Source organism: Poecilia formosa, unplaced genomic scaffold (assembly GCF_000485575.1).
Source record: "Poecilia formosa unplaced genomic scaffold, Poecilia_formosa-5.1.2 Scaffold48, whole genome shotgun sequence".
Taxonomy (NCBI): Eukaryota; Metazoa; Chordata; class Actinopteri; order Cyprinodontiformes; family Poeciliidae; genus Poecilia; species Poecilia formosa.
The window spans coordinates 711,528-733,282 of record NW_006799987.1 but is presented as its reverse complement, the minus strand read 5'-3'; the positions used below and the strand labels follow the sequence as shown (position 1 = coordinate 733,282).

Genomic DNA, 21,755 nt, shown 5'->3' with positions numbered 1-21,755 from the left:
ACACACACACACACACACACACACACACACACACAGCCATCTGTACAGCCCCGCCTCAGCTCATCGCCTTCAGGGGACAACTGCAGCCACAGCGTGCGCCCGTTCCAAGGAATCTGTGTAGATTATTAAAAAGAGGAAAATCAATTTGGTTCACTTCCTCCTGAGATAATTTAGAGGATCTCCTCTTGCTCAGCGTAGTTCTTTGATCATTTCAGTCAATGATTCAGAGCCGGCTGCTGCTGCTCGGGATGTAAAGCAGGTCGTTCATAAATCACAGCCGGATGAATCCTCCCGGCATCATCCTGCTCAGCAGCATGACTGCATTGGAGTCGGCTGGCAGCACTGCTGCATGTAAATGTATGCACTGGTGTATGTAGGCGTTTTAATTGCTCATATATTTGTCTGTAGCTAAGTCAGTTGAGGTTGAATTTAGACGTCGCGTTACGTTTTAGGGAGATTTCACACCTGATAGTCCAGTAGACTCAGTTCGATTGGAGAAAAAATAACAATATTTCTTGTTAAATTTCCAGCTGCTGCGGCTCTCTTTCACACTGCACTGCGTGAAACAAAGCAGGCCGATTGAAAAACCTGGATAACGCTTTATTTTAAGGGCCCAACATGACAACATGCGTCATGAAGGAGTCTACATGACTGTCTTTGATTATTGTTATGAAGTGTCATCCAGTAAATAAAGACACTTTTAATGCAAATATTAATGGAACTTTGCTTTAAAAGTATCATTATATTAAGAAATAGTGCAAAGTTGGCACCTTTAATTGACTTTTTATGCAACTTTTAGTGCAGTTTTGTACTAAGGGTGTCATTATTTCCCGAATGACACTTCATGACAGTCGTAAACATTTATGTAGACTCCTTCTGTTCATGACAGACGTTATGTCAGGCTTATGGACATCCCTTCAAATGAAGTGTTACCAAAACCTATTCCCCTTCTCGCCTGTAGTGGCGCTGCACCAAGAACCAATGAAGGAAATGCCAGAATCCTCTGAAGAAGACACTGAATGAGCACAACTTCCTTCTTCACAAAATGTAAACTGATTTTAATTGATGTAGGATTTCTCTTTTGTCTTTGGTAAAAGACCATGAGATATTTCTCTGCTAGCGCTAGACTAGCGCATTATAGTCCACTTCCTGCTTTTGGCACAGTCTCTGGTCTGCTTGGCCTTCACACCTCCCTAAGCAAACCAGATTGTCCAGACAAACAAACTGGAGTTTGATTAAAGTGGACTAAGTCTGAGCCTCAATTTTATTAATTAAAGTTTTATGGCATAACTATGTTTTAATTAATACAAAAAGAAATGTAGAAAAATGTTAGTAAAAAGAATTTACACTAAGAGGAGACAGTTTCAGTACATTTTGTTTAGCTTGTGTGAAGCACAAATACAAAAACCTCAAGAGTGTGTTTTCTGAATCATGTTGTCTCCGTCTGCAAATCAAAAACCAATCAAACCGACACTCCCGCAAATTGAACCATGAAACATTCAGGCCCTGAAGCCAGGCCTTCTGTGAAAAAAAAAACTAATAACTTGGTTCAGAAAATCAGATTGTCTACAGAACCATGTTCAGCTCAGACAGAAATGGTTTCGTCACAAAGAAATCCAAAAGGGCAAGAGGATGATTTGAAACCAACAAAGGGAAATAAATAGAAAGATAAAATGTGAAATAAAGGTCACTAAGCAGCAGCAACATACTGATCTGTAAAAGATAAACTCAACAACACTGATACACAACAAAATCCAATAAGGCTGCAACACACACTCACACACAGCTCTGCATAATCAATACAGACACGGACTGCAAGGTCACATTAAGACTCCCACCTGGCACACCTGATGTCCCGGGTCTGGACATCCTCTAAGACTACTGAAGTAGCAAAACAGACAAAAAACCGTCTGACTGATGAGAGTGTTCAAGTTTCTGGCATCTCTGAGGTTTTAACATGTCCGCTTGGTGAATTAGAAAAGACATTGTACAAGTTGTTTAATACCTATGAATGAAAGCAATTCCTAGAAATTAATTACAAGAACTCAAGAAAGTATGGGATGCTTGTGATGAGGAGCTGGAGCTACTTTCTGACTGAAATACAAGTCTTAGATGAGGCGAAACTGACATTAAAACTGCTTCATAATCCAGGGACTTACGGCACATTCACACCAGACCCGTTTAGGTTTGCTTTAATCCAACTCCAGTCTATTTGTCTAAAAAGTATGGTTCGTTTGGCCAGGTGTGAATGTGTAATCGAACTATGATGTGGACTGAGAAAGTGAACCCTGATCCACCTAAAAACCCTGGTCTCGGTTCGGTTGAAGTGAACTTTAGTGCGGTTCGAATGCAAATGTGAACGCCAAGCGGGCCAGAGACTGCTCCAAAAGCAGGAATTGGACTATAGCACAAAGCATTCTGGGTAAACGCAAGCAAAACAAAAGCGCATTCTAACAGGAGAAATGGTTTGTGGACTTTTATTTAATTTTCATTGGTGCTCATTGGCTGAACCCCTGTAGTGCTAAGACGGCTTCATGGGGGTCAACGATTTGCAACCTCCTGTGAATACCAGGGGGTCACCTGTAAAAAGCAGGTGTTCAACATGATACACCAACTCAAATCTGGACTTCATGGTGGAAAATTAGAAAACGAAAAGTGAGGCGAGAATAGTGACGTTCGTTGCATTCCCATGGTGCACTGCGGTGCTTTAAGCGGCAGACCCATCGTCTGATGAATTTATGGGCTTTAAGAACTCTTCAACCAGAAATGAAATCAATAACATGGATGTAAACTGCTGCTGATGTGCTGTCATGGCTGAGAGGAACACAGAGGGCAATCAGAAAGCATAATGTGAGTCATAAACATAATGGATGATTTATAAAGTTTATGGGACACGGGCACTTAGAGGCTACGATTGATTTACCACGTTTAGTGTTCCTGTCCTAAAATGGAAGAAAGGTTTTCACAGTCTGGTCAATTAATACCTGCATGAGTCCAACCATTATTATCGTTCTCAGGAGTTTTACCATCACATTATTACTGGAGAACATGTAGAAGAACTTTCAAGGTAACCAACTCCTCCTGTCTGGAGCAAAAAGATGAGGAATGAAGTTCTGAAAAAGACACCAACATCAATCTGCTTAATCTGGGAGGAAGCTGAAAACTGAAAAGAAGAATGAAGCAGGAATCTGACCATTGTTAATGGTCTGACAGAGACGGACTGTGAAAAGAAGGCAGAGACAAAGAGGGTCCAAAAGAGGAGCAAAGTATAATGGAGAGAGATGGAGGGAAAGACGAGGAAGGGGGTAAGTGGGGCTCAGAGGCAGATAAAAGCACAAAGCAGCATAAACTATCACAAATTAGAGCTGCACAACATTATAAAGAAAGCCGCCTAAAGATTTACTCAGTTTTCACATTTTAGTAGCTGCATTTCCGTTAACTATAAAATAAAAAAAAACAATTTTGCTTAATGGAAACATGCCAATTTAAAAAAGAAAAACTGACATTTTTTGATAAAAAGTTGTTGCGCTGAGATGAGGTAATTTTTCCGCCACACCAAAATAATTGTATTTTTCTAAACTGCAGCGGAAACCCTTTTTTTCACATCACGAGGCACATGACCAACAGCTGGATGTTACTGCTGGCGGAATCGACAAAGATGACGACAGGAAGTGGCAGGAGGATGAAGGTGTGGCATGTTTTTAATGACTTATCGTGTTAACAAACTTATTCTTCATTGTATTTTAATTTCATTGAAACACCTCAATTCCGAAATTGTGTTTTTTCAACATTAGTGGAATTAGTGAAATAAAGTTTTGCGTACTTTTCTACTGGAAACGCACCTGCAGTCTGGACTACTCTTCAGCATGGAAAGCAGCTATTGGCTGTGCTAAAACTCACAAGATGACATCATCACCTAATTTGCATATTTGACCATGTGTAAATATATTCAAAACTACAAATTAACTTCATAAAATAATTTAGTAATGAGAATACTTTCCCTGAAACTACACTGTATCGCAGGAAACGTCACACGAAGTGTCAGAGATGGTGGTGGTGGGGTTGCAGAAGTTAAAGCACACTTCAATTATGCAGCAGGACGCTAATCCAATAATTATTAGGAAGGAATTTTTGAAATGCAATGGTTTATTAAAATTTTATAAAAACGGGTAAAGAAAAAATTCTCAAAATATACTTGTTTTTTTTATTGATTCATTATCTTTTGAGAGAAACATAATAGGAAGATTGTTTCCCACCAGAAACAAACATCTTGGTTTATATATTTGAATATAGAGATGTATGCATAAAGCTCAAACACAAATGAAGGAATGAATGCAGCAAAAACATTTTAAAAATACATAGCAATTCCCCAGAGTGTAGAAACTCTGCCCCATCCCCCGCTAGCCTCCACACGCACACACACACACACAGGTATGCTGAGGGTCTGGCTTCATCACCGATCTACCAGCTGTCAAACTCCACCCCCCCAGCTCAGCCATGAATAATGGAGGCTGCAATGCATGCTGGGAAACATCAAGTCAGATAGGCAGAGTTACAGTTCACTTACAGAACGTGAACAATCGTTTCCTCTCACTAAACTGAGCCAAAGTCTGGTCATCCAGTCATCTGCAAGATGGCAGCTAAACCTGCATTGCTGCATTCAATGGCTGACTGGGAAATTTAATAAAATATAACTAAAAAACGTCACAAAGCGTTGCAAGAATATGTTTGATGACTAACAAATTATAAGACGAGTTTAAGTATGATTCTACTAAATCAAATTAACATTTTTTAAAACACATCTTTGTGTTGATCTTTTTAATTTGTTGCTGAGTTAACAAACAGAAGGTCTTACAGTCTGATTTTATACGTGCCACACCCTCAGCGAGCCATGTGGCCGCACAGCCAGTGCTGAAAACCAACATACTGTGATTCACACGGCTCCCAAAACTGTTATACACAATAGAAAAGGAATATTATTTTGTTTATCTAACTGAAATGTTTCTGGCCCTTTAAAATGATTCCCACTTCCAGTAATCTTCCATCTTTAGACAGCTCTGTGTCGTGGAGAGAGATGCACACAGAAAGCAGCTGAAACACCAGTCAGTAAATGTTACAGTGATCAAAACAAAAGAGGTAAGTTTAAGAAAAACAATTACTTTTCTGTAACCTTTGAACACATCCAATTATCGGAACTTCATTAAAGTATATTACGAGCTAAATCACCTATCGTCCTTCACAGATCATTTTTTATTTACGTTAGGAATCAATTGAAAGGTAACAAGTTATCCACATGATCAGAAACATTACACTTTCTACACATCTATTATGCTTCCTTGAACAGGTTAAGTTTGGAGGGGCTACAGAAAACGGTCTTTTTTTTTTTTGCACAAAATTATTCTTGGATAATTACATTTTAGTCTGCTCAGTTCTGCCTATTTTGAGCTTTTTTAGTTATCACTTTAAACCCAAATAAGTTGCTACCGGTCACAACCCCCAACTCAATGTTTACACTCGCACAATTATACAACTGTACATCTTTGAAAAGCATTAGTAAAGCCTGCTGCACAGCCAACAACAATGCAACAAGTGGTTTCTGGATGACAAGTCAACAACAAAACATTTGTCTTTTCCAGCAGCCATTGTACAGTGCATACAGCTGACCAACCGGGCTGGAGCTCAGCTTTGGATGCTAGGTAACGGCACAGTGATTGCTGTCCAGACACCAACAAACACTAACTTATTGCCAGAAAACAACCGGGTGTTTTTTTAAGCACTTGAGCTGTTATTAGAAGCAGCAGAGACACAAATGGAAGTTTAAAAAAAGCGCTAAATTTTGCATAATAGGTTCCTTTTAAATTTACCTGATAACGTCGAGTCTGAGTCACTCCTCAGCAGACAGGTTCAACCGCAGCCTGCAAAGAAACAGACACAAGTTAAAAACATAAATACTCTGCCCTTTGAGGTACAGCTACATCAGTTTGTAAATGTATTAAATCGCTCTGGTTTCCAGACAAACAGCAACAGTAAGTCGTGTGTTGAGTAGGTCAGCAGCTTAGGCAGAAAAGACAATCTACCTAACATCAAACAGTAAAGCAACATAAAACAAACAAACACAGCCGTGTAAGTTTAGACCATTTGTGTGTACAGAGCATGTTTAAGAGGGCCGACAGAAGGGCAGGAGGCGAGTGGTGGCCCTGCAGCTGTCCACACATTCACACCTTACTGCGAGAAAACACACACGAAGAAGACGGTAACACGGACAGACAGAAGGTTGCTTTAGCAGCTTTAGATTATGGCTTATTAAGGTGTTTTTAAAGTCTAATCACCACTGGCTCACACAATATGCTGCCACCTGTAAGGCTCACAGTGTTGCTGCTTTTGCTTTGCAATTCAAACTTGGTAAAAAAATAAAAAAAATAAATAACTGGTGCTGTGGCTGTGTTTTTTTGTTTTGCTTTTTGTCTCCTGCTTCTAAAGAAGAAACGGCAAAGAACTGCTTTGGCATGTAAAATGTAACTTATTCACCTCTATATTCTCCAGAGTGTTGGCTTTTTTTCTTTGGTCATAATTTTTCTGGTTGAGGTGTTGCCTGAACAATTATTCCCTCTGGTTTTGTTTGCTGTGTAGACGAAATGACTGTTGCCATCACTTTTTTTTTTATTTAACTTTCAGACAATTGCTATGATGCGTAACCATGGCAACAAGATTTTTTCAAACCTTTATTCCCCCCTCAAATCGACCACAATGGGCAATGTTCATAACCTTGACTGAAACCTCCATCTGCCTGGCTTTCTAACTGTAGATCCAGATAAAAAATTTTAAACAAAGCGGCAAAAGCAAATGAAGTGGATTAGCAGTGCTTACAACTGATGGAGTCACAACAGGATGTGTCACTGTGGATTATTGTCTCTTTTGCTTGGAAAAGGTACTTGGAAGACATGAGTAACATGTAACTCAACCTGACCGCTAACACTCTGCATTTAAATGGCATTTTGCAAATACACAGTTAACTTAGTCTATTATATCCATATAATCGTTTGTTTTGCGGCTTAATGTGTCACGGTGTAATGAAACACTTCAACAGGGTCATGCAGAGGTTAAGCTGACATTCTTGGCTGGTCATATTTAAAAGTGCTTAAGGGAAGAAAGGTGTTGATGACGTTTTGTTAAAGCTGAGGTGAGAACTCGGCATGAAGTGTCCCTTTAAGGGAAAACAACAGAAGGACGGATCCTGCTCCGACAGCGACAGCAGAGAAGAAGAAAAGTCTCAGATAGAAAGCAGGAAGTAGGGTTGGCGCTACAGGTGGGAATCTATGTCACAATTTGATTAAAATTTATTTTCCCCCATTCAAAACAATTATTTATAACAATTTTTGTGAAAGAATTAGAAAATTCCTCCAGAACAACAGAGACGCACCGATTCGATATGAATATCTGTATTGATCCCAATAATGAAAAAATTCTAGATTGACCCCTAGGGCCAGATCTATCCAATCTAATTCTACGCTTTGTGCTCTGAGCAGCATGATACTTTATTATTTATTTTACATTATGTTTAGGATTCCTAATTCCACTATCTGAACCATTTGAAAGGTTTGTTACAGTTTATTTTTGACAGGTTTGACCAAGGTGGTCAACCTGTTTGTCAGTTTCAGTTTATTTATTTCACATTTGTTGTTATACTCCTAATTGTACTGACTTTTAATCTTAAATAAAGACTCAAATCCACCTGCTTAGAGTTGCTTTTGAACCATAACAAATGGGACATTATCCAACATATTTGATGTTTAGTGATTATTTTAATAACTTCACTTGATAAAATGTATTGTCTGTTACTGGTTTTCACATCTACTGACTGTATAGAATACCTTATTGACCCTAAGGGGAAATTGATTATTTGTTGACAAGCTACTCCATCCAAGGTGTTAAAAAAATAATAAATAAAAATATATAACCATAAGTAATATTTAACAAATATGTTTGTGATTTATTTTTATGTTTTTATGATGTAAAGCACTTTGAACTGCCATGTCGATGAAATGTGCTATTCAAATAAACTTTACTGAAGAAATTAAAGTTGTGTAATTTTTACATGCTTGACCAAACTTGTGAAGCTGTTGGTGTATTTAAGTGTGCTGTACTAGTGCAGTTATTAAATTAATTTAAAGAAAAGGAAACAGCTGTTCTCCTGTGTCAGAGCAGCTGGTAATAAACCTCACATATTTGATAATTAAGAGGAGAATAATCAGAAAAAGAGACTTCCCATGTTTCATTGTGATATGGAGTAATTATACAGTTCCTTTACTCACAAAAAACAAATACAAAAACAAGTCAACCATAAGAAGTGAAGAGAGACATTTCAATATAAACAGAAGTTATTGTTGAAAAGCAGCAGGAATACACAGACAGAGCAGTGATTAGGGGAAATGTATGGAAAGAAAAAGCAGAGAACAGTGAAGAGAGGAGGATGTGAAAAGAAAAAAATAGGAGGAGAAAAATGGGAAAGAGGAAGAGACCATCTGCCTTGCAGTGTTGGGATACTTGGAAAGGTTTGTGCTGGGTGGTATCTGTACGAATGATATCATGATGTTGGTATTTGAAAATATCAGAATACAAAGTGCTGGAACTCCCCTTCCCTGAAACCCAGAAAACAACCAGTGAGAGTAAATCTGACACACAGCTGAACCTGGACCCAAATTTACGGCTCCATCCACTTTATGTTTCCATCAATCTGCGGATCGGCCGGTCGAAGCAACACTTACGTTGACAAAAACAGACAGCATCATAATGTAATGTATTTAACTGGTTTAACTTAATGTTCTGAAGCTGAACTGATCATGTAAGAAACAACATGCTGCTCCAAACCCAAGACCGCCACTCCCCAGAATCTACAGTCACTGGAAAGAAAGCGCTGGTTCTGCTCCAAGTTATGACCAAAGGTTGGATCATATCAGCACCAGTAACAAATCTGCTTTTAAAAGTACTTTTATAGCACCTTCAGATAATTATAAAGACTGATCGGGTTAAGTGGATGTAAAACTGGTTAAAAAAAACTCTGTGACTGTAACCTGCATTAAGTGTTACAGACGGACAGAAGCCAGTTTTGTGAGCTGAGGAGTCTCCTGATTGGACGAGAGCCAGGAACAAGTGTGGGAATCCAACCAGAGACACGGACTGATTTCCCACAGTGTGTAAAAAGAAAAGCAGCTGATTAGAATCAGATTTAGTGGGCTGAAACTGCTGGAAGAGCGGCGGTTCTGGCCAAGTGAACTGTGGCTGTAGCAACCGGGTCTGGAGAGGCAGTAATAAATCCAGAAGCTTTATAGGGTTCCATCAGACAGGATTAAGACTGCGCTACACCATCCATGACCCGAACGACCCGGCAGAACGCGGCTGGACCCTGGCAGATCTGAAAAGCTCCTTGAGAATCAAAGCAAACGGTTTTCTTTCCTGCATCCTCACCGCCCAGGTGCTACAACAGGCACGTTGACCTCGTCAGGATCTGGGGAAGGTCCTTGTTTAAAGGGGAGGTTTCTGCTTCATCACCATCAGTTTCAGCCCTGCAGTGGAGGACAAGGTACGACCATTCATCAACCGACTGGCTTCTGAGTTTAAACTATTTCACAAGTGGTGAAACTTAATACAAATTTTTAATCAATTGCCGGGTCTGTAATTAATTGCAATTAAGCACATTTTAATCAAAAACCATGTAGATAAATTAATAGGAGTGCACCGATGGCAGTTTTCTGGCCAATTAGCAATCTTTAAAAAGCCTGCCCTGCCGATTCCGATTTTCCAATGTTGTTTTTTTTCTGAAATGTCGCTAAATATAACAAGAACAGCTGGTGACAGTGGGGTGACGATTGTTACCTGCAAATATGTCTGTCAGTCAAATCTCTGTTGATCACAGGTCTCCCAATATTAAGGAACTCAGGAACTTTGGGTACAAAATAGCCAGGATTTTCAAATTAAACCCCTTTACACCCCCTGGTGCAAAAATGTCATTATATCCATTCATCTTTCCATTCATCTTTCCAGTGTTCCAGGAATCCCCAATTATCCATGGAACTTCTTTAGAAATGTGGACGCTAACATTAGCGTTGGGGACATCTGTGCTGCGGCTACATATTTAGCATTGAGATGCTATTTTAGGCTTTAATAGCTATGCTTTACCAAAAGGAGTTAGTTAGCCTTAGTACGCCAACTCCTTTTACCACAACAATAGTCTTTAGCGGTGTCACATCAGATTGCTTTTCAAAGCAAAAATTAACTCCCAGTCGCCCATCGCTGTTTGCAGATATCCTTTGTGTGTCGAATTTACTGCCAAACCAGAAACACACGAGCACAGAGGGTCCGGTTTGTATTTCTTCATTACAAAAACATTACTTTGACAAAATTAGGAATAGTATGGTTTTCAGCTTGACCGGATCTTTTGTAAGCTCTCAACACTCTTCATTGTAGATGCTGTTACTGATGGAGGAAGACTCAATGTTAAACTGTCAGGGAGACGTTTAAAATAAAGTCAGATAAATCCTATTTATGGGCTTTCAGGGTGTTTGTAGTTCTAAACTGCAATGAGACGTAGTTTTAAAACAATCTAGATGAGCTTTACTTTAACAAACGTTTAAAACGCCTACCTATTGGCAGCTGACCTGTTGGTATGAAAATTTCTACATTTTTTATTAGCTTAAGTGCAACTGAACCCTCTAATCTGATCGCCTTTAAACACATTATCAACAACAATTACCGTATTTTCCACACTATAAGGCGCACCTAAAAACCTTCAATTTCCTCAAAAGCCGACAGTGCGCCTTATATATGAAAAAAGTTTTTAAATAGGCCATTCATTGAAGGTGCCCCTTATAATCCGGTGCGCCTTATAGTGCGGAAAATACGGTACACTGGCTGAAAATAATGTATGCAGTCTATGACAGACTGGATGAACTCCCAAACAAAAGCTGTACTTCCTCATTTGAAATGAACAGTTGTCTTTACAGCAGTGGGAGTCATAAATTTAGATTGGGTATGAACTCATTCACCTTGTGTGCTTTAATTGGCAAATCTGTGGTTTTCTCTGGACAGACTCGTGTTGCGCTCTCTGCAGATTACATTATCCCACAAAAAAAACATTTACAGTATGAAGTCATGTGATGATGAAATGCACACAGCAGAAAAAAAATAATTACAGCACATCTGTGAGGGATGCAAGGCAGCAGGGTGTGAATGCGATACATCAGCACTGAAAAATTCAGCTTTAAACAGCTGGCTGATCGAAGGAGGGCGTGACAAAATGCTAAACCCTCTTCATGCCTCGGCTCTGCATTCCTACACGTTTATTATTTGAGTCTCATCCAATAGCTTCTGCTTAAAAAGGCCAAATTAGACAAAAATTTTATTTACATATTTTTGACAGCCAATGTTCTGAATTTGACAGAAAAGCAACAGGAATTCTGGTAAAACAGAAACTCAGGCAGACGACTCCACTATCTTTAAAACCTAAATTATTAAACACTAGTCTAGCTCTGTGACGCCAACATGGCTGAATAACACAAACAAAGCAGTAATCAAGCCAAAATTATACAAAAAAATGTAGATATTTCGCATCTAAGATTAAGAAAAAACTGTCTGTAAATAGGTTTTACCCAGAACTCAAGTGTTAGTTTTAGCTTCACCTGCTTCAAATTATGCAAAAAAAACCTCTCATATTAAGCACCTTTTACCGTCTAATTATTAATCATCCATCCATCCATTTTCTTTACACCCTTGTCCTTTGCGGGATCGGGAGGGGTGCTGGTGCCCATCTCCAGCTAACGTTCCGGGCGAGAGGCGGGGTTTATTTTTTTCCAACACCAAAATATATGCAACATGAAAAAAGCTGTAAAAAGCAAAAGCTTGTGCACACTTCTTATTGATCGGTAACTTTGTTCACTTTTTCCATCTGACCATGGACTAGGCATCAAAGTTAATGCCTGGCAGTGTTATGGTTTTTAGCAACATAATTTTTTTCACTGGTGTCAAAAGATCCACTGGTAGTACTGCAAATGCAATAATATGGCGCACCTCTAGTTAACAAATAAAGGGCCTCCATCTATCTTCTGTTTAATGAAACTGAACTAAAGTTCTGCTTTTCATGCAGAATGTATCAGCATGATAAACACTGCAGAATCAAACCATTTATTTCCAACTTGCACACCCACCCTAACCTGGCTGTTAATCCGCTTTCTCATCAGCGCAGTGGATTTACTTCAAGTGGGGAAAAAGAACTGATCCCCGATCAAAACTTTCACCTTGACTGATGCGGTCCACCGGCTTCATGGGGGGAAAATGAGCAGGAAGCTTGTAGTTTGGTGCTGGGGTTGGTCTAGACGCCATGCTCAGCAAGCCCAGCACCCTTCCAAGCAGACAGTCTATGTATTATTCAGCTGCTGGCTGGCTTTTTGCTGCTCCACAGCCAATCCTGCCATTTATGTTGGTCTGAGAGTGAGCGCAGGAGAAGGAAATATCAATGGTAATTACAGTGTTGTGTCAGTATTGGTTGTGGAAATTATTCTGCACTTAAAATCTAATTATGTTTTGAAATGTTCATCTTTAAAACCAGAGCAAGCTGATGAGTAAAATAAAACAGACTGCATGTAAAAGAATAGCTGCACATGCAGGGAAATTTGCTTGTTCACCATTTTTGTGGGTCTCTCTTGGCATTTGGGGGGGAGAAAAAAAAATATTGCAAGACTGGAAACAGATGATAACCATTCTCCTTTCGCTCAGCAGCAGCAACAAACCTGCCTTCCAGCACCTTGAGAGATTAGGAGATTATAAATGCCAGGAACTGATCAAAATTCTTCTGCTCTGGTTCATACCTTGTAATAAGCAGCTCGTTAGGGTCCAAACGGTTAAAAATATCTTCAGTGACAGGTGAGATGGAGCCGAAACGTGAAGTGCTAACACATACAAGGTCTGACAACAGTCTGCTGTCTCCTGGAGACACCAAGTCACAGCAGCAGGAGACAAATGGGTTGTTAAGCCCTCCCTCATGCTGCCGAGGTGTCAGAGCGACAACTGTGTGGCCTCATGCCTCACATGGGACAATAAAACACTCCTTTCACCACACCCAGATATCCATGGCAACAACTGGGCCGCTATCAGCCCTAAGCCATAACCCGGTGCTCCGGTTAGCATGTTCCTGAAGTACGTATTCTCTCATTGGTCGGTTTTAGAGCTTTTGTCCTTGATGTTCGTTTGTTTGAAAAGACTGTAGAGCTGATAGGAGCTACAGGATAACCAGCACCGGTTACATGTACAGATTATAAGTCTGAAGTGTGTACTGCTATACTACACCATCTTTCAGTTATAGGGTTCTACAATAAAAATCATCTGGTCCTGCAGGTTCGAAAAACATTTGGCTCCAACCTCAAATGCAGACAAAAGCAATAACTTTCACACTGTTTATTAAGTAAGAATGGAATGGAAAGATTGTATGAGAAAAAAAGTTCAATGTGCTATCAAAGTAGAAGCTTTGATTTTAATACTGTCGAGGAGTTTTGGCCAACTTTTTCTGTTTACCGTGTGATTTGAAAAGTTAATTTTAGATTTGAATCACTTTAGATTCATTCACACCAGCCCTGCCTAATCCATTTTAATCAAACTCCAGTCTGTTTGCTTAGAAAGTTCAGCTCCTCTGGAGAAGAGTGAATGCACAATCAAACTTTGATCGCTTACACAAAATAGCGAACAGTGGTCCACGTAAAAACCTAGGATTCGGTTTGGTTAAAGTGAACTCTGGTGCAGTTTGTATGTGAACACCAAGTGGATCGGACGTTGAGTGTTTTGAGACTTTCAGCATCTTTTAGGTAATTCGTCACATCATTGGTGATCTCACTAAGAAGAATGTTCTGAAAGTAACGCCATTGTCACCTGCATGAAGATAATATGACAGCTAGCTGCTGTCCATTTCCAGGATTCACAGGCATCATGTTGATTGTCACTGCTTAGGCATCAGAGAATATGTCCTGCACCTTTATCTGATTTTACTAAACTTTAGAGAAAGTGATTCAAAGAACATCATGTATGTTTATGCGTTTATAGGCAGACAACTAATCAGCAAATGGAAACTGGGTCAATTTTGACGACTGGCTGATTGACTGGTGCATCACTACCAAAAACCCTGGGACTGGAGGAAGTGTAGAAAGGTGAACTTTCCCTTAGCCTTTCTGTATACCCTTTAACTGTCACTTCCAAAAACACTTGCATGTTGTTCAGTCGGTCCAAGTGGTTTCAAACAACTAGCATGCAAAGTAGCATCTTCAGATGTTTATGCTGTTATAAAGTCCAAAAATAAGAAGAACGCAAAAGTTTACAACAAAAAAAAACTCCCTTTAAGAGCTGGAACAGTGTTATTTTTGGTGTATGTACTCACTTAACAACATAGTTGCAAATTTCTGACCTTTGAATCATTCAGCCATAGAAATGCTCACAAGTTTAAGAGATGAATCAGTTGTGACTTTTAGAAATGAGCTATTTATAACTGGATCTTCAGACAGCCGCTCATAAAGACACAGCTTGTTCTATCATAGTCTAATCCATGACAATTACCAAAGGTAAAACAGAAAATAGGACTTTAGCACCAACATGTTGGCTCTCAAAGAGATAACAGCTGAAGTAGATGTTTTATGTCCTATATGAGGTCTTTGCTGGATTTTCCTTTCTATTTTAAAAGAAATTACTTTCAGATATGATTAATCATTTTCACTTGGGCCCTTTTTTCTGTTCATTTAGAAACAGACTGAACAATCTGCTGTCATGGTCAGGGCTTTGACTGAAAATGAGTAATAAACCAGGCAAAGCTCAAAGAAAAAACTTCAAAATACCACCAACAAGTCTTCAGATCTCTTACTAAAATATCAAGAAATGAGGAATGACTAAAATCTTTTGCAAAAAGCATACAGATATTAAAAACACATTGGCAAAATCGGAAATACCAGTCTAACAGTTTCGTTGTTTACAAAGGAAACAACCAAAAAAAAGACACAATAATTCCTTAAAGTTATTAATTCCTAACCCAAATGTAGAACAGCTGAGCCAAATCATCTGCCTCGGTGAGTATGCACTCAGAGAAAATGTGTCAGCTGACTAAAGGCTTTGGCTGACTTTAAAGAGTCAGGAAGCAGCAATAACAGTAGATCTAACTTGTAAATCTAATAAAAATGCCAAAAGTGTCCTGGTTTGTTTAAAATCAATGCGACGCAGCAGATATATGTGCAGCAGAGCGGCCAAACCCACAGAGTTAACTTTCGAGGATGTACAGGGATTCTGCTGAGCCCTGTGGAAAGAAGAGTGTGAGTGCATCTTGTGCAGAGTGTTGCACAAAACCTAGAAAACTAGAGAATGGCTTCCCTACCGTCAAAGACACAGCAGGCCGTGCAAAAGCACAATGAGGTTACGGTAAAGTAACACGTTGGCTTTACAGGAATATTTGATTCCCTTTTAAATTGGACAGTTTTCCAGATACACAGTGCCTTGCCAAAGAATTCAACCACAAACTTCAATGTATTTTACTTCAATGTATTTTATTAGAATATTTACACAATAGACCAACAAAAAGCAATTCAGAAGTAAAATGAAGGACAAAGGATACATGGCTTTTATGGTTTTTACAAAGAAAAAAACTGAAAAATGTGGAATGCAATTGGAACTAACCCTTCTTTACTCGGTTAACTGTCAATAAAATTCAATACCTAATTATCAAATAGAGTCCACCTGAGAGTAATTTAGTTTCTCAAGGTGTTTTCACACCTGTTAGTCCAGTAGATTCTGTTTGATTGGGGACCGAAATTGCAACATTTGTTACATTTTCAGGTGGTTTGGCTTTCTTTCATAATGCTCTGCATAAAACTATCCAAACATTTTGAAAAACCTGTTCCCCTCCTCGCCTGCGGTGGCGCTGCACCAAGAACCACTGAAGGAAACAACACAAAAACCTCTGAAGAAGACACAGAGCACAACTTCCGAGAAGGACCTCGCTGCAGCAAACAGAAAGGGGCGGGGACGGACCACTGCCAGTCTCTTACCTTATTTGGAAAAGGGGCCATTGCAATCCAGAGGTGAAGGGGGCAATATTTCCTATACTTCCGTTTTTATTTTCTTTTGAAATCTGATATATTTTCACTTTTACGAAGGAGTTTCACTCTCAGAATGTATTTGACCTTCTCTCTTTTATTTACTTCACGGCAGCTCACAGTTTTTAGCAAATTCTGTAGCTTTCGGTGTACTTCTAAATCTGCTCCTTAGTCGCATCTTTTCGGGCCTGCTATTGCCTCTAGTGGTGTGGGGGTGGTAACACAACCAATATAATTACATTACTAAATCAGAATACCACAAAGTCTTTATTATTTACTATTAATTCTGGCATTACTTGCATTATAAAACAACATATTTTTTTCATTTTCTTAAGGATGTAGAGCTAATTAAATGACAAACAATACCTTTATACATTATAAATAATTTCTATATATCTCCATCAATTATAGGAAGAACAAAAGAAATAAGGAGACATAAAAACAACATGATCAACTATAATAAAAATACCATTTGCAATGTATATGTAAGAAATTTAATTGAACAAAAGTTGATAAATTAATTACAGAAGAATAACAATCCAGGTTGTTACAACCAGGGTTGTTAAACAGATATAAGCAAAAATTATTTTTTTTGTTTTTACAGTGCCATGTATATTATTGAGATTTTTTATTGTAGAGTCTTGTATCTATAAAAAAATAAGATGAAACTATTTAATCTATCAACAAGGAAATTTTCCTTTGACTCTAAAACAATAAATCATATTCATGAATCATATTATTACACGGCCCATCTGTGGCGACGATACAAAAAAAGTAACCTGCAGAAACTTTATGTGTCCTACAATGATGGCATGAAGCTACTACTCAAAGTGCCTAGATGGAGTAGTGCTAGCCATATATTTGTACATAATGCTTTTTCCACATGTGCAGCTGTGCTCAGGAATCTTATGTATAAATGCATGTGTAGATTATCTGCGTCATGCAATAATATAATTGCAATTTTAGTAAATCTTGCTTTTAGTGCTGTGAGATTCTCTTCAAGATTATGGAATCATTGGCGTCATAATTTATTTGTGATTCGGTGAATAATATGTCATGTTTATTTTTATCTTTCTCTTATTTTGCTTGTTTTTACCTTTTTTCTATGGATCTTTTTAGTGTCTGGAATAAAGATATGATTGATTGATATGATTGATTATCAACAATTTGTGAATAGAGCATAATACTTAGCACGCCATAGGTAAATATTATTTAGTTTGGTTAAGAATAATTATTGCACTGTCAATAAATGACACCTAATAGATGTTCTTAGTTGCCAGAGGAACACAGTAACACCTTCATGAGCTCAGAGGTCCAAACTGATGAAAAATGAGGATGGATGCTCCCTGCTAAAGTATTCCTGCCATCTTCCATGTTCTTTCAGCAAACAGTTGAGACAGTTGTTTTTGGTTTCAGAATGAGTCGATTTGGTTGTTACAAACTGTGGCAAACCAAATTTGCCACAGTTTGAACAGGTTGGCCATCAAGTGAAACTGAAATCACTTTCAGTTCTTGTTTATCTCATTTAATGAACTCTACTTCCTTAAGGAAATGAAAAGGTATGTTCTTTTGTGAGGGAATTTATCTTTTACGGTGCCAGTAATGCCAGAATTAATAGTAAATAATAAAGACTTTGTGGTATTCTGATTTAGTAATGTAATTATATTGGTTGTGTTACCACCCCCACACCACTAGAGGCAGTAGCAGGCCCAAAAAGATGCAACTAAGGAGCAGATTTAGAAGTAGACCGAAAGCTACAGAATTTGCTAAAAACTGTGAGCTGCCGTGAAGTAAATAAAACAGAGAAGTTCAAATACATTCTGAGAGTGAAACTCTTTCCTAAAGGTGAAAATATATCACAGATTTCAAAAGAAAATAAAAACGGAAGTATAGGAAATATTGCCCCCTTCACTTCCGGATTGCAATGGCCCCATTTCCAAATAAGGTAAGAGAATGACAGTGGTCCGTCCCCGCCCCTTTCTGTTTGCTGCAGCGAGGTGTACTTGCAACTTCCTTCTTCACGAAATGTAAACAAAAATGGAGTAGCATCGGATTTTGGAGGTTGTATGCTTTCTCTTTTGTTTTTGGTAAAAAAAATAAAAATAAAATAAAAATCACAAGCCATTCCTCCCACTAGTGCCAAAACTGCACCTTTGTTTTAGATGTATTTACCCAGAATGCCCTGTGCTGTAGTCCACTTCCTGCTTGTGGATGTCCGCTTGGTGTTCACATCTGCATTCGAACTGAAGCAGAGTTAACTTCAACCGAACTGAGACCAAGGTTTGTAGGATGACCAGAGTTCACTTTTTTGGTCGGCATCAGAGTTCATTTACGCATTCACACTTTCACAAACGAACCAGACTTTCTAGGCAAATGTACTACAGCTTGATTAAAGCGGACTCAACATGGCTGGTGTGAATGAACCGTTAGGAATCAGCAAAAAGCATCATGAAGACCTAAGAACACAATGTCATAGGCTTGGAAATACTCCTTAAGCTCTCGAAATCATCTGAAAAGGGAAAGATTATCAAGCAATTACAAAAATAAAACAACATGGATGTCCTGGAGAGAATCTGATATCAGGAGAACAATTGGTTGTCCATTGTACAAATCTGGAAGTCACTGGTGAAAGAAACCAATAAGCAGTCCCATTTGGACCCAGCAGGAAGATGGTCTACTTGTCAGATGAGGCCAAAACTGAGCTTTTTGTACAAGCAAAATTTGTACAAGCAAAACAATGTATGACAGAAAACTATCACCCTGGGCAAAACATCCTAGTGGTGGTGGCAACATGCTGTGGGAATAGTTTTCTTTAACAGGGATAGGGAAGCTGGTCAGCATTGGAAAGATTGGTGGCGCTGAACACAGAGTAATCCTGGAGGAAAACCACAGGCTGTAGAAGACCAGCAACTGGTGCAGAGATTCACCTTAAAGCAGGACAATGACCCTAAAAATACAGTTAGAACCATAATGGAATGATTTAGAGTAAAGCTTATCAATGAATTAGATTGATCTAGTCAAAGTCCAAACCAACATTCAACTGAAAATCTATGGCAAGACTCAAAAAATGCTTTGCACAGAGAATCTCATCCATTCTGGCTAAGTTTGCAAAGAAGAAGAATGGACAAAAATGTCAGTTGTTGATAGAAATATGCCCCAATGCACTTCTGCTGTCAATGCCAAAAATGACCAATTTTTAAAAAATATCAGATTAAAAAAAGTTTAAAGACTGCATTACTTTAATCCCAATTATGCACCACATTGTGTCTATCACATAAACGTCACATAAAATACACTGAAATTTGTGGTTTTAATATAGTAAAATAAAAAAAGGAATACTCAAAGAGATGTATATAATCTTGCAAGGTGGCTGTCTGCTTTCTTGTTTTTGTTAACTCACTATAATTTATGATATATTAAAAGTGATATATTTTGGAGTATTTTCTCATAAGAACTGTATGTAAAACACACATGCCTGTGTAATTAAATTGTCTCTTTTAAAAGATCCCATTTTTAAACCACATGTTCTACTACTGTCTGGAAAAACCAGGAGATAATAAATACGCATTGAAAAAGTGAAAAGTTCATTCATTCATTTGAACTCGGCCTGCCATGCCTCCAGTTCTCCAGTAAAACTCAGCCAAGTGGAGATCTGGGAGGTAACCCGGTAATATAAAGAAAAATAATCACACCACCCACGCCTCCGGCTGGTATAACCTCACCGTGACAGACTGAAAGTCCACACTAAGTGGATGTTCATGAACCAGCAGGGTTCCAGGGATGCAGATAATGAACAAAAAGATGATGTTGTGCTCCCAGTGTAGTGTAGTAAGCAACAACCCCCTCTTATTATCAGGGAAATTAGCCCCTTAAATCACAGCGCACCACGCGCCCGTGGCAGGGAATCCGCACCAACGGCTAATCTAACGGTAAGGTATAAAGTAGAAAAAGATCACTCACCACTTGGTCTGTCAGCAAATATAAATCCCTGGATGATTTTTTTTTGTAATTTTCCGTAACCGTGTCACACCGTCTCATGTATCCAACAAACTCTGTTCCCCCCCGTCTCTCTCTCCCTATTTGTCGATTCAGACCTGCTCTGCTCTGTCGCCCTCCTGGTTGCTCCTTTTTAACGATAAAACTTGCCGAGGCCAGGCTATTGTTAGCGAAGCCTGCTGCAAAGAAAGACCCGCCTACTGTGACGTGATTCCAAGAACGTTATTGGTCAATCAGGAGACACTCAAGCTTTTGATTGGCTAATGCAGATGTTCGTTCTAAACTCGGGGCGGGTCCAAGTTTGCCGGTAAAGATTCAGCGGTGTTACGTTCAAAGTCGATGACGAAATGTCCGAAACTTTAGCTCTACCACAGATTTAGAATGGATGGCGTTGCGTTCAGGTGTAACTTTTGAATTGAACTGTGTAAAAATACAATTAACTGGTTCATAGACGGTAAAATTCATGAAGGAAACGTCTACTCTACTACAACGTATCTTTACAAAATGAAAATTAAGAAAAAATATAAAACTTCATTTATTTTAGCGCTCAACTTGAGTGAAAATATAACTTAACAATTACACAGTTAATAAAACATACATTGATTATAATATTAATTGCATTAATTACAAGCCGAACGTCTTTTTCACACCAATAAAACTCGATCTAAATAAAGTAATATTAAAATCAGTTAGTACTTTGACCACAGACAACATAATAGTCCAGGACTGACGAGAATGATGCAGATTAAAGATTGGGGAGGTAGTGACATCTGGCGGTAAGAGAGGTGGAGTGCACATCAAGGTAATTAAACTGCTAAACAATGTATTATTTCCCTATTAAGTAACAATATAACTGAATGCACAAATAGTTATTTAACATAGAGGCTGTCAAAGAAAATAAAAACATGAAAAAAAAGAAATATATAAATAACTGAACAAAGGAGAAAACAGGAAGGGGAATGCAAACAGAAAACGTAGAAAATAAATCAAGGTACAATAGAATAAATAAATAAATAATATTGGATATGATGAAATGAGGAAAAAAAATAATGAAATGACAGTGAATAAAAATGAACTTACTAAATACAGAATATGAAAAAATTGAAGAAATGAAGTAAAAAAGGAGAGTAATTTTAAAAATTTTATTTCCTATCGGAAATAAAATGGAAAATTAAATCGTAGTAATAATGTTAAGTTAATATTGTTGGAAAAGACAAATGCATATTAATTTTCATCATAATGTATAATAAAAGTTCTGAAAGTTTTTATTTTGTATGCAATATTTGTTGATGTGCATGAGAGAGGAAGGAAATCATAGATACTTATCGTTAAAAACAATTCTAACACATTGTCTAATAATCAATCAATCAATCAATCAAATTTTATTTGTATAGCACATTTCAGCAAGCAAGGCAATTCAAAGTGCTTTACATAATTAAATTAAAAACAGAAAGAGATTTTAAAAAAACATCATTAAAATGTAAACAGTGAGAAAGAGAAATAAAAAGCTGTAGAATTTTAGTTGAGACGCCGTCAACTGGGACTCCAACCCTTTGGACTTTAGTCAAAACGCCGTTTGACAAGGACTCTAACCTTTCGGACTTTAGTCAAAATGCCGTTTGACAAGGACTCTAACCTTTCGGA

General features: G+C 38.3%; 1 protein-coding gene across 2 annotated transcripts in view; it reads right to left on the bottom strand.

Annotated features, from left to right (window-relative positions):
- The window catches only part of pak1 (p21 protein (Cdc42/Rac)-activated kinase 1), a 50,062-nt gene extending 29,770 nt beyond the window's left edge, over positions 1-20,292 (bottom strand). For both annotated transcript variants that reach the window (XM_007552356.2, XM_016671690.1), the window contains exons 1-2: positions 20,076-20,292; positions 5,865-5,915 (exon numbers count right to left, since the gene is read on the bottom strand). The gene's annotated coding sequence lies outside the window, so the exon portion shown is untranslated. The remainder of the gene's footprint in view (positions 1-5,864; positions 5,916-20,075) is intronic.
- Positions 20,293-21,755: the final 1,463 nt, after the last annotated feature.